At 48.1% G+C, this 13,419-nt stretch overlaps 1 non-coding gene across 1 annotated transcript; it reads left to right on the forward strand.

Moving 5' to 3' along the window:
- Positions 1–4,054: 4,054 nt before the first annotated feature.
- Positions 4,055–4,126, forward strand: TRNAT-CGU (transfer RNA threonine (anticodon CGU)). Its single transcript has one exon. It is a non-coding gene; the product is annotated as a tRNA-Thr (tRNA).
- Positions 4,127–13,419: the final 9,293 nt, after the last annotated feature.

Genomic DNA, 13,419 nt, shown 5'->3' on the forward strand with positions numbered 1-13,419 from the left:
AATAAACCATCAGGGATGGCCTGGGAATGCCTGCAAAGCCCAGCCTGGCACAGCCACAGGGTGCACAAGGCTCAGGGATCTGTTTGTAGGGGGGTTTAATGGGTTTGAAGTTTGGTTGCTGAAAAGCTGCTGCTCTCGCCCCCAGCCTGCACCTCAGGTGTCACTCATGTCCTTGGGGTAACAAAATGTGATCATTTTGCACCTATGTGAAAGAGAGTGAAGGGTGTAAAGCTGGGGAACCAAGCCTGTGGCATTTTATTTAAAATAACAAGCAGAGTCTAAGGTGGTAAGATCTCTGCCTCCAGCTGGGCTTGGAGCAAGGGAAAGGGAATTTTGAAAAGACTTCACTAATCAGTTCAAGCTGTGCAAGGCAATTTTTTTCCTTTAAAAAMACATTTTGATGGTCTTCAAGTGATCATATTAAACAGCTTTCATATGACTGACAGCAGTCCCTAAACCTGGTTAATGTCTTTTACAGTATCATCTCATGAGGCTGTGAGGCAGCTTTTCTCACAGTAGGTATCTGGGGAATCAGAGCAAAGATACTGTATGAATAATCCATGGAGCAATGTACCTGTGTGTTATCTTCTCRGTCTTCCCCATTCCCACATTCCTCCCAGCAACGAAATGCTGGGTATTCAGATTTATAACAGCAGGCTCAAAGGAAACTCCCCACTGTGCATGCTAAACCACTTTACCAGAGAGGCACAGAGCAGTTTTGTTCCCAAACTCAGCAGCTCAGGGYAATGTGCTGTACCACTGACCTACTTGCAGAACAGTCACTGGTACACCAGAAAGGCACAGTGGGAAAGCAAATCACCTGTTACTCTGGGGGCAGGAATCATCAACACTRTGTATCACAAAGTCTGTAAAGTTTCCAACAAATTATGCTGTTCTTACTGGGCTGGGGAGAAGCAAGATCCTCAGGTTGTTTCACAATCAGGAATTAAAGCTTAGAACTCCTGGGACTGTGACCTTGCTCTGATCTTTTTGGGGGAAAAGTGGATTTAGAGACAGACAGGCTAAATAAGGCAGTAGMAGAGTGGGAAATAGATTGCAGGAGTTCTGACTCCTGAGAACTTGGGCAGTGACAAGGAGAACTGTTACAAAGAGGAAATTCACCTCATGGGAGCACTGAGTCCATCAGCCAACTCGTGTAGTGTGGCAGCAGCCTCTGATCTCCTCAAGTTGTCTTGGCTGACGAATTTTCTTGAGCGTAGCAGTCTCAAAGTCATGACTTCCATGATTCCCTTGCTCTGTTCACTGTTCTTGATGGCCCATCCTTCAGCTTTGTCCAGAATCTCTGATGGCAGTCTGGGATCTGGGATGTGTCACTGCACTCTGAATGTCCTTTGACACATGCAATGTGGCAGGGACTCTCCTAGCTTGCGTAACTCAGGCTGAAATCTATCCTTAGAGCCAACTGCTTTTGGATGCAAATAGAGGTTGGAGCATATGACCAGTAAATTGAAGACTGTCCCAGATGTATAACCATAACTATTTGGGTTAATGGTGATTTTAAAATGACTTTGCAATGATAATATGTCCTGGTGCTTAAACCCGGATTTCCCTCACACCGAGATCTTTGTGCCTTAGCTCACTGACAGAAGAGCCTGTTTGTATTTTGATGTTATTGTGTGTAACAGGGGTTCTGACTCGAGTACAGACTGTTTCAGAAAGGACAGAGAGGAGCTGGGCTGTGGCACCAACAGAGGTAATGGAACTCAGCTGCTGAAAGGCTGCRCTCGCTCTCTCCCTGTTGTACTGGAGCACGTTGCTGGTTGTTTTGTGAAACACTGTCTCTCTTGGCCACCCTTGGCTTTTCCTAATGTGCTTGGGCTTTTATTTAAAACCTGAGTGGTCACCGGGCAGGGATCCTCTCAGGCCTTCAGGAATCCTCTGACCTGAGCMCTTGTCCCACGTGACAGAGAAATAACCCCTGACCAAGCCTGTCCTTTTGCTCTGGCTGTGCAGAGCWATGAATGGGGGATGCCCTGCAGAAAAACAGCAGCAACAGAGGGGTTTGCTGTCATTCCTGGAAATATTGCGTCCATCTGGATTAAAGGTGCAGTCCTGAAGCCCCCTGTCAGTGGCCCCATGCTGGGAGCAGCAGGGCCGGGCCGTGGGCATAACTGAGCATCCCTGCAGCAGAAAACAGCTGGGCTCTTCCCATCACTCTGCCAGAGCCAGGGAGGGAGGAGGAGCCCTGCCAGGGCTGTCCTGTGCAGAGGGATGTGCTTCAACACCTGCTGCCTGAAATGCAAAGTCCAGGCCCACAGAGGGTGCAGGACATGGCTGAAAAACATCTGTGAGTTCTGCAAGCCCAACAGCTCCTGCTATCCCGCTGGTTTTGGGCTATGAATATCACTGGSATGCTGACTTCCCAAATGACTGTAGCCTCAAAAAAGTAAACCTTTGCAGCAGAGACCAGCTTGGGTTGATTTGGCATGATATTTGTATGAAGACCTAAAAATGGGATCCTCAGGAAAGCAACTGTTCCTCTTTGGAATAAACTGTTCAGGCCTCACGTGGTTTGTTTGTTTGAGCAAGGATCACACTGCAAATGCAGGTTGCATTCCTGCAATAAAAGTTGTGTAACTCGACTCTCATTCAACAGACAGTGAGGCCTGGTTACAAATTCACAGCATAAAGTAAAAATAGGGACTCTGTTATGTCAGACTGGTTCTAACAGTGCCTGGATTTTTTTGCTTTTCATTTGTTTGGTTTGGCTTGTAATTTTCAGTAGTATGTAAGCCAAAAAAATAAAAATACCCGATTACTTTCTGCTGCCCAGCATTGGCTGAAAACTAGAAACCAGGATGAAAAATTTCAATGCAAAGCTAAATAATGGTTCAAAACCACAACCTTCAAACTCTTCCCTCCTGCCCTACAGCTAATGGTGATAAAAACGAGAGCTGATTCATTTCTTGGGTTTTAACCAAGCATTAGCCATAAGACTAAATATTTGGTAGCTGGAAACCCAAAGGAGGAAATATTAATAATGCAGTATTGTATTTATGATTTATCTTATTATGATTTGACTATATAAACAGAACATAATGGGTTTGAAGTAAAACGTGAAAAATTCAGTTTGAATATTAGGAAACACAGATTGCCTGATACTGTCCCAAGGGAAGGAGTGGAAATGCCGCTGTTTGGCTCGCAGGGAGACGGGAGGCAGCGGTGGCAGTGCCTGGCAGGAGCTGCGCCGTGCCGGAACAGTCTCCGGTATGCAGGGACAGTCCCCGCCGTCCCCCGGTGTGCCGGGCCGTGGGGGACCGTGTCCCACCGGGACGGTGCCGCTCAGGGCGGGSGAGCAGGGCTGGGTCCTGCCCCGGGGGATCCTCCCGGGCCCCCAAACCGCGAGCAGGTGCAGGGCTGGAGGTGCGAGCCTGGCAGGACTTCTCTCGCACCAAACAGCTGCTCTTTGTTTCTCGAGGCAGCTCTGTGATTCTCTGCCCTGAGAAACACCCGGAGAAAGGAAAGCAAAGCTTCACCGGGAATTCCGCGGCGTCGGAGCAGCGGCGCTCGGGGACACCGGGGACACGGCGCGGGTGGCGGCAGCTGGAAAGGCATTGAGGAGTGCCCCTGCAGGGACACGGGGTGAGGGATGCCGAGCTCTGCGGGGACACGGGGCAGGGGATGCCGAGCTTTGCAGGGACACGGGGCAGGGGATGCTGAGCTCTGCGGGGACATGGAGCAGGGGATGCCGAGCACTGCGGGGACACGGGGCAGGGGATGCCGAGCTCTGCGAGGACATGGAGCAGGGGATGCCGAGCTCTGCGGACGGCTCAGGACCCGCCCGCGCTCCCGCTCCCGGCGCTCCGCCCCGCGGCCGCACGTGCCCGGGGAGCCCCCGCACAGCGCGGCCGCCCCGCCCCGCCTCATTCCGGCCCGCCCCGATCCCACCGTCCCGTCCCACCGCCGGCAGCGCCCGTGCCGCCCTCCCGGCCCGTCCTGTCYYGTCYCCTCCTGTCCCGTCCTGTCCCCTCCCGGCCCTCCCGCGCCGCTCGCTGCCTTCCACTGGCGGCGCGCGGGTGCAGCCAGCCCGTCGGGCGCGGTGGCCAAGTGGTAAGGCGTCGGTCTCGTAAACCGAAGATCGCGGGTTCGAACCCCGTCCGTGCCTGCCGAGGCAGCGCGGTGCGCTGGCAACCCCGCTGCGGGGAGGCCGCGGACGCCGCCTCGTTTGCGGCTTCTTTTTGCTGTCGGTGTCGAAGATGGGTGCCCGGAGCCCCGCGAGGAAGCTGAGGATAACCGGAGARATCCCACCGTGCTGCCGGCCTGCCGAGTGTCCCCGSTCCCCCCGTGTCTGTGCCGCAGAAYGGGTGGGGAGCTCGCAGGTGGCATCAGCTCACCCCTGGTGCCCTCCAGCATCACGGGACCTTGGGTTCCTTTTGTAGAGAACACTTGTCGGCGTTTTGCCTCAGGACCCGTGTCCTGAAYGCGGTGAATCGCAGCTAAAACAAAGCTGGTGTTTGCCGGTGTTTGCGCTGTGATGCGCAGGGGAAGTGTGGGGTGCGCTTGGCCGTGAGGAATCCCCTTGCTGGTGCTTTCTCCTTACGTGCTGGGTTTGATGTACTTCTCACAGATAGACAGGCAGAAYCCTGGAAGAAGCAAACACAGCTATGAAAAGAACTTGCTGTTTCCTTTGATGCTGAAGAAAAAGCTGTTTTTGCTGTTTCCTGTGCCACACTTGGCCTGGGCCTGACTGGGCAGGAAGCTGTTTGCCTTTCTCAGCAGGGGCAGGTGCATGAGGTGTTTGGGGAGGTCTGTACGAAATGCAGTATGTTATTAGCAAGCCACAAAACAAGCCTTAGTATGTTTTGATATAAAAACAGGAAATGCCGTTTAGAACTTGTTTAGAAAAATGTAGACACTATTTTACTTGCAAAATAGAKTGCTGTCAAAATCCCATCACCTTTCTTGAAGGCTTTTGAGGATGAAAGTTCCAGCTTTGAAACACCCTATTTTGACTTTTTCTTTTTTCCTACTTCATCTCACATTGGAATGTCAAACCAAAATGTTTCTACTGGTTCAAAAGCCATCTTGCAGCTTTTGCAGAGATTTTCAGAATGCTGTGGGTCTGATTCTGGTCGAAACCAGTTGTGAAATTGAGGTTCTCCCTGAAGCAGGTTTCCCATCCTGAAAACTCAGTCAGGTCCTGCCCAAACGTGTGCCATGAACCCAGGACTAAGAACCAAGTATTTTAATAAAGCTTTGGCACTGTGTGTCTGTGGCCATAACACATCCAGGCAGTTCAGCAGTTGCTTAACTTCAGTCTTTGCAGGAGTGGAATATTCCCTTCTAGCTCCCGGGTGTGTGTGAAGAAGGTTCTTTACAGGCTCCATGGATTCCTGGGGAGGGGCCATGGGAGACCCTTGTCCCAGGATTGCCATGGAGCATCTTCCCACCTGGAACAGCAGCACAGCGGGATCCTTTCTGTTCAGGAACAGGCAGTTCTGTGTGTGCCATCCTGCCCTTGTTGTTGTCTTCAGGGCAGGGTTGTGTTGAGGCAGGTCACGTGTTCTCTCACCTCCCAAATTCYCACCCCCTCTTCTTACTCACTCAGGCAATAAATTTGATTTTGACTTTAATTAATAGCTAAAGTCCTGAAGTGCCAGCCAATGAACTTTAATCATGACATTTATGATCTGGTCATAGCTGTGCTGGAGATGGGTTTGGCTCAGAGTTTTTTGGTGGATTGAGGAAAGAGTTGTTTATTTTGGACACAAGTCATGACTGAAAGCATAAAAATTTTTAGGTGGCCATTTGAGTTGCTTTTAGATCTTTGKTTTTTTTCCCAGAAAATACTGAGCTGCCTCCCTCTGAATATAACACCTCTATGAAATGAGAAGCTATTAAATGAGGATTTAAATGAGGCCCCTTTTAATTACCTAATAAAAACATATTACAATTAATGTACTTAAAAGATGTGTTACTGCTGAAAATCTTGGCTATATTTAAATACAGAATTCCCTGACCTCTCTGGCTTGACAAACCAGTTATTCAGAATCCAGACATTTTCGTGACTGCTTTAAAGTAAATGTAAAAATGAATCAGTTTTTACAGCAGTATTTCTGAGTTATGTATTTTCTGTATTTTTGAGAGGCTTACAGAAAATGTTTGCTTTTGAAAGGGTACGATATGAATGGGGACTAAAAATAATGGGGTTTGTCAGATTATAATAACATTTTCAGCACTTTGCAACTCTCCTGACTGTCAGTTGCATCCTCCCTCAGGTCAGACTTCAGCAACCAAAACCCAGCGTGTTGGGAACACGGCAGGAGCTGTGTCTGGGTCAGAAATAGCAGTGAGATCATTGGAAAGCCTTGCTTGGACCTTGCTGTGTGCAGCCAGGCAGGGGGATTGTCCCAAAAGCTGTGCAGACCCACTTCTATCAATAATGTGTTGGACTGTTTTCCCACCGATCCTGCTTTTTGGGTTATCCTTCCACGGGATGGCTGGCACCTTTAAAAAAAAAAAATTAAAAAAAAAGGGAGAGGGATTCAAAGAAAACCTAGCCACCCAAGCCCTGAAACCTTGACCTTGGAAAGAAAAGGCCTGTGCTGAGTTGTGCAAACAGAGCGTGGTGTGCCAGGGGTGAGCAGGCTGAGCCAGCTGGGCCATGAGCTGGGCACAGCTCCCCTCCCATTGTGTGGGGCTGTTCCAGCAGCCCAGACCCCTCTTGGTGAGGGGAGGATGCTCCATGGCCTCAGTCCGAAACCACGACAACACTTCCTGCAGGTTGGACAACTAAACATACAAAGTGTTTTATAAAGCTGCCACCGCCAGTGAGACCACCCCAAACTGGGCAGGAGGCAGTGAGCTCACATGAGGCAGCAGCACAGTATTTGCAGYATTGTCTGAGTCCCAAATATATGGCAGGGTAAATTAACCCATGAGTAAATAAACCCCAAACTGTGGAAATCTTCACATGGCTCCAGCAATGTGATTCCCATTTCCATTATGCCTGGAATTTAATGGACTGCTGAAGTTTGACCAAAAGGCATTTCTTGTGTCAAAATGAAAAATTACAGATCAAAAGGGTGACTTTGCAGACAAACATATCGATCTAAAGCCTGGGTGACACAGACTTCCTGGAAGAGAGCCCAGAAGCATGTCTGTGTTTAAAGTCAAATGGCTGTAGCCTTTTACCACTGATGAATAAAAAATGTTTTTGTCTGCATGCCGAAGGCTCCGCAGAAACAGAAATTACTCGATTTGTTCTGCCAGAGGAGCAGGTACGTGTTTGTGAATAGTAATCCATGAATGCTGCAGAATTCAGTAATTTAAAAAAATGACAGTGAGATAGGAAATAAGATTTTTTTTCTCCTTGAAAGCCCTGTTTATGGCACTGTAGGAAAGGCAGAGTGAGACTGCTTACCCTGTGTTCAAGGGGCATAGTTACTGGCTACCCTTGTCCAGAAACACAAGGGAACAGTTGTGAAGTTCTTCTGTGAGGATCCCAGTTGTATTTTTACTTTGGTACAGGAGTAGCAATCCTTACAGAGATCCCCCACGTTACTACTGTGATCTGTAATTAGAAATTCGTGGACAGGTCGGGGTGTTCCTCCCTGACCAGGATGGATGGAGGGCCCAGCACAGCTGCTCCTCTGGGAGCCAGGGAGATGAGAGGGAATGAGGGCTGCAGGATTTTGTGAATGAGCTCTGAGGGCACCCAGGAGATGGAGTCCTCACTGTGCTGATGTAGCACAGAGCAGCACTCAGCTTTCTGAGGGAACCCAGGAAACAGATTTTAGATGAAAAATGTGGTGCTGAATCGCAGCTACTGCTTCTGGGGAGCCCAGAAAATGCCAGCTGACACTCCAGGCAGTGTGTCTCAAATGAGCTGCAATCAAGGAGGGAAGGAGGAGCAAGAGAGATGGATGGGAGTTCACAAATCCCTTCTTTGCAGCCTGTTTAACCTCAGCAGCACAGGGCCTGCTGCTCACARAAGCCCTGCTCTCCTCCCTGACTCCCTCTCAGGTACTCTCTCATGTTCTTGGCTGTACACTATATATAAAAAAAATAAATTAAAAAGAGGCTCAGAGCCTAGGCCTGGAAGGTTTGTGCACGGAGTTCTCCTTCTCTGTGTGAGCACACACTTGCCTTTACACTGAGTGAAATTCACTGCAGTGAGCAAGCTGTTGCAGGATGAAGAACAGTAACATGAGTATAGCTTTTATTGTGATGATCTTTCTGTAAATTAAAAAAAAAAATCTATTTGAGCTGATGAAATGATATGTTTGTAAATGCAGTGCCATGGGAGCAGAGTCAGGTGTTGGATTAATATAGCAATAGGGCAAGAGGAAATGGCCTCAAGTTGCACCAGGGAGGGCTTAGATTGGATAGTAGAAAAAATTTCTTCACCAAAAGGATGCCAAGCCTTGGAACGGACTGCCCAGGGAAGTGGTTGAGTCACCCTCCCTGAAGGGATTTGAAAGATGTGTTGCTTAGGGACRTGGCTTAGTGGAGGACTTAACAGTGCAGGGTTAACATTGGACTCTGAAAGGTCTTTTCCAACCTAAGCAATTCTATGAATCTCATGGAGAGGAATGGCCTTTGCATTCTGCACAACGCAGCTCCACGGGCCTGGTGATTACCGTGACAAAGCCAGGCTTCAGAGGCCAGCCTGAGACACCACATCAGTGCAAAAACCTTCAGCAACAAAGAGGCAAAGGGCACACACTGAAGCACAGGAGGTTCCATTTGAATATRAGGAAACACTTTCCCAAGTGGAGGGGACTGATGCTGGAACAGGTTGTGGAGTCTCCATCCTTGGAGAGATTCAAAAGCCATCCGGACACTTGCTTTCTTCAGGCAACCTGCTTGAGCAGGGTGTGGGATCCAGTGACCTCCAGAGGTTCAGCCTCAGTTATTCTGTGAAACTCCTTTGCCTCTGAAGTTTGTACTGTTTGCTGTGCCTGAAAGACACGGCCAAACTATCACCTGCACTAAGAGCAGTGGCTGCCTCTGGTGCCTCACCAGCTGATTTGTGGCAGCGGTGCTTCAAACTAGTGCTGAGTTGGTACAATCRCCCAAGTTAAAGAATTTAAACTGTATATGAATTCAAGGCAAGGACAGCCTAATATAGAAYGTAATGTTTACTGTCTTCAAAGAAGCTGTAATAAACTTGGACGGCAAGATTAAGCAAGAGATGGAGCAATCAGCTGGCCTTGCAAGTATGTCAGAGGGTCCTTGGGAGCCTAAAACTTGTCTATGTTATTGCTGGGCATTGTGGCCACCAGCTGAACCCAGATGGCCACAAGAGTTCGATGGCATTGTGCAGTTTGCACTGTCACAGCCTTACAGGAACTGTTAGGGTTGTGCATCTGGATCGATGGAATCCTTGTCACTAATTTCACAAGTTTGAACACATATTTCATCAAAGGAAAAGAAAAGCAGAGGTGTGGGCGGCTCTGCTGGTGTAGCTGGATTTAAAGCCTCATTTCAAACTTCAAGATTGYAGATAGAGGGACTAGTACTGTGGCAGCATCTTTAATTTTAGGAAAGCATCTTGCATAGTCCTGCGATCACTGTCTCTTCACTGCAATGCCTCAGTGCCTGTGTGAGACCTGCACAGTGAGAAACGAGCTCCAAGCCTGAGCCTGGTCCCTGTGAGACTTGCTTGGGCCGAATTCCTGACTCCTGTCCTTTCATCACTCTGGGCCCAACCGAAGGAGTACTTGTGAGCTACCAAATATAGAATGTGCACAGCCTATTTCACAACTGGAACTTGCAAATGCTGGAGTGGATTTCATGGACTGAAGCCCCCYGGGGAGGGAACATTACAGTAAATAATGTTAGTGCATTTGTTTAATCCCTRGGGATTGTGGAACGTAGGATTAAAGTGGGCTAAGGGGATTTCCCCATTGACAGCTGCTCCACAGTGCACAAACACACACATACACACACACACAATTTTTTTTATATGTAACTTGTTCAGGCCCAAAGAATTTAAACTGCATATGGCACTGACCGTTATTTCCACATCTGGTTACACATATCTGTCTCTCCCAGTAATTGTCTTTAATAGACACAATTGGGGATGAGGTAGTTGTGCTAAGAAGAGACAGAGCTCTGTGTTTGAACAGGAAACCATTATTTCTGAGCTTAATCATAGCTTATTAGTCMTGTGATTTTCTCCTTTCCCCAGTATATGTACACATGCTTTAAATATGAAGGCCCAGTTTTTGGTAGGGCATTCCTCTTGTATTGATGATTTGCCAGAGGTTCTTTGGACAGGCAGAGCCTTGGCCAGTGAGCAGAGAACCAGAGCACRTCTGAGCAGTGACTGCAGGCTGGAACTCACTGGTGTTACGTGGGTGCTCCAAGATGAACCACCAGGTTCTGGTAAAGATCTCAGAGGAGGGACTGCAGTTTTCCATACATCCTTAATGAACTTTGGCTGCTTGGTGTTCCTGCAAAGGCACACCAAGGGGTCAGGCAAACTCCTTGCAGCATGTCTCACAAACCTGTTATTCATACTGTTCTGATTAAAGAGAAAAAACCACAAACTGACAAAAAAAAAAACAAAAAAAACAAAAAAACCCAAAACCAGAAACAAAAAAAAAAACAAAAAAAACAAAAAAACCCAAAACCAGAAACAAAAACCAAAACCAAAACACACCAAAAAAAACCCAAAACAAAACCAGATCTGGTTCTGGATCTCTGGCATGGATTCATATTTTTAGGTGAAGACCAGTGAATTTCATCCTGTGCCATCAGTGGATTTCAACTGTTTCTATCACTRCACTGTGTTCAAGTTTAACATCTTTGACAATCCTGTCTCTTTTCCAACAAGGTCAGATGCTGAAATACCAAGCTGTTGGCTAGGAGCCACTCTTGCTCCCATGCTGCTTAGTGCCACACACAAGAGTTAACAAATCAATGGATTTACTGGCAGAGAAAGGTTCTGCATGAGCACAGGCAGGATTGAGAAAGACAAACTCAGATTAATGCATGTATTCAACTGGACCAAGCGKCATCCACAGGGTCCATGTCCCACTCAGCAGCAGGCAGGGCAGTCTCCCACCCACAGAAGATCCCTCTTGACTTCAGAGTTTTCACACCAGGCTTCCACTTTGTGAACACCGATAAAGAAGCTACTCCATCTGTTTTGTGGCTCTTGTAAAAATGTTTTCTTTTTTTTTCCAAAGAGGGCTATTTTCAGAAGTGATAGAATCTGTTGTTCCATAGTTATTGTTCTGGGCTATTGCTGGTCAAATGTTATTAATATATTAGCCCTTTGGCTGCCAAACAGCTTGAAACAAACTGGTTCTGTTTATTTTTAGAATTGTGTAAGTTGTGATGCTTTACAACTTGATATGCTTGTGATTACATCTGAACTGTATGCAGAGTTAATCCTCTTCCCAGCTTCCATCCAGGCAGGGGGTGTATTCACGCATTCCCCCGTGCATGGATTCTGCACACCACGAAGGGCAGCCAGCAGGTATTTGTGAGAGGAGATGAGGTCCTACGACCTGACCTTCTCAGGTACGGAAGTACCTCCTGCCAAGAGAAGACTTGCCTGAAATATGCCTTATCCTGTTACTACCGAAGGGCTGCCAGGGGCGGCMGTGGAAGTGGGAGCGGGCTGCCAGCAGCTGAGCACGTCCCGTGGGATCAGGCTCCCTGCASAAGAGTTCCTGCTGGGCAAAAAAGTTGTGTGAAAGTCTTGCTCTGCTCTCATGGAAATTAAGAAGCGCTTCACATCAATACTGGGGCGGCCAGGTCAAGACAAGAGGCAACACGCTTTGAGGCTGCTGAAAATAGCAAATTAAGCAGTTGGTCAGGACATCAGAGAAGCAGTGTGGGATCAGCTCAGTTAGGGAGGAACTCCATTCCCTGGCTCATGCTCTTCCTTCCATACACACAGGTACATTATYTGCTGTGAATTTATTGTGCTCAGAATTGGTGTGTGGTGTTTTGAGCAGCTATTTGATAGAGCCAAAGAGAAAAAGAAGTATTTATAAAAAGGAAAAAAAGAGAGAGTAAGAGGTTGTCAGATGTAACTAGCATTCTCTAAGAGTAGTTGTCTCTTATTTTCTAAAAGCTGTCGAGGCCTTTTCTTGTTCAACCCAAGTGATTTCTATAGCATGTATTCTGTTCACCAGAGAAAAGGTTAGTGCCTTTTACACCTTTTTCAGAAGTCTTGATTTCTACCAGTACTTACTGGGCATAATCTCTGCAAAACCATTCCAGATGGTCAAGAAATTTTTCWTTTCTCTACCTTCTGCCAGAATGTCTTTTTTTCCAAAGGCTCATAGAGCTCTGTCCCTCTTTGAACCTCTTTGCCCATGGTCCATGATTCACTTTGCATTCTACTATCAGTTTTAAACAACATGTTCCTTGGCTCCAATATTCATCAGGCTCGCAGCCAAGGAACACGTTCTTCTGTGTAGAGGATGGCTTCACAGTGTTGATTGAGAGCAGTTACATGACAGTTCAAGTTCTCTCTGGCATTCTATCCATGCAGGCCCAGGTAAAGTCGCTTGCCCCATCCATAAYGATGCATACAGGAACCTGCCTTGTCTTCAGTATAGACACAGGAAAAATATTTGGTGTAGATGACAGAGAGGCGCATTTATGTCCTGCTGAACCCAAAGATATAAAAGATGAGGCCTCTGGCTGTTAGCTTTGGTTTTTTCATGCATGAGCACACAATTATATAATGCATGAGCACGTAATTACCACATGCATGAAGGCACAATCATGTCATGCATGAGCACACAATGACCTCATGCATGAACGCACAATTACCTCATGCATGAGCACATAATTATGTCATGCATGAGCGCACAATTACACCGTACATGAGCACAAAATTACATAATGCATGAGCACAGAAGTCTTCCCAAAAGGAGCTAAAAACTTTTCAGGGCCTTGTGGCATTCTCTTAAAACACATTTCAAGCAGAGTGTATTTAAATGGAACTACACAATCTTTCTATACATGACACAGCTGTGCTTTGTGCCCAGGTTTTCTCGGTCATACAGGTCATTCACCCAGCCTTACTGGAGACGTAAGTGAAGAGACTTGGGACACATGGAAGGCTAGAGCATGTCCTCTGACATCCCTGTGATACGGACACGGTGTGTGATGGCTTCAAGTTGTGCTGGACATACAGGGAGCTGTGCATGGAACTGCGCACGGTGATGTGAGGGGAGCGTTCAGGGACATGTGCGAGGAGCAGTGCCGGGAGAYAGGCAGGAAAAGGTGCAGGGAGATGCCGGCTGCGATCAGGCTCGGTGCGTGCGGGGTGCGGAGCGSTGTCGCCGCCGGGCGATGCCGCGGTGGCCGCAGCGTTTGTTCCCCGGCTCCCGAGCCGACCCCGGCCCCGCTCCGCTCCGTTCGGCGCAGCGCCGGCAGCGGCCGGCAGGGGGCGCGCCGCCCCCTCGGTGCGCGGGGCCGCGGGGC

This window comes from Malurus melanocephalus, unplaced genomic scaffold, assembly GCF_030028575.1.
Source record: "Malurus melanocephalus ecotype Western Australia unplaced genomic scaffold, MMel_1.1 scaffold_98, whole genome shotgun sequence".
Taxonomy (NCBI): Eukaryota; Metazoa; Chordata; class Aves; order Passeriformes; family Maluridae; genus Malurus; species Malurus melanocephalus.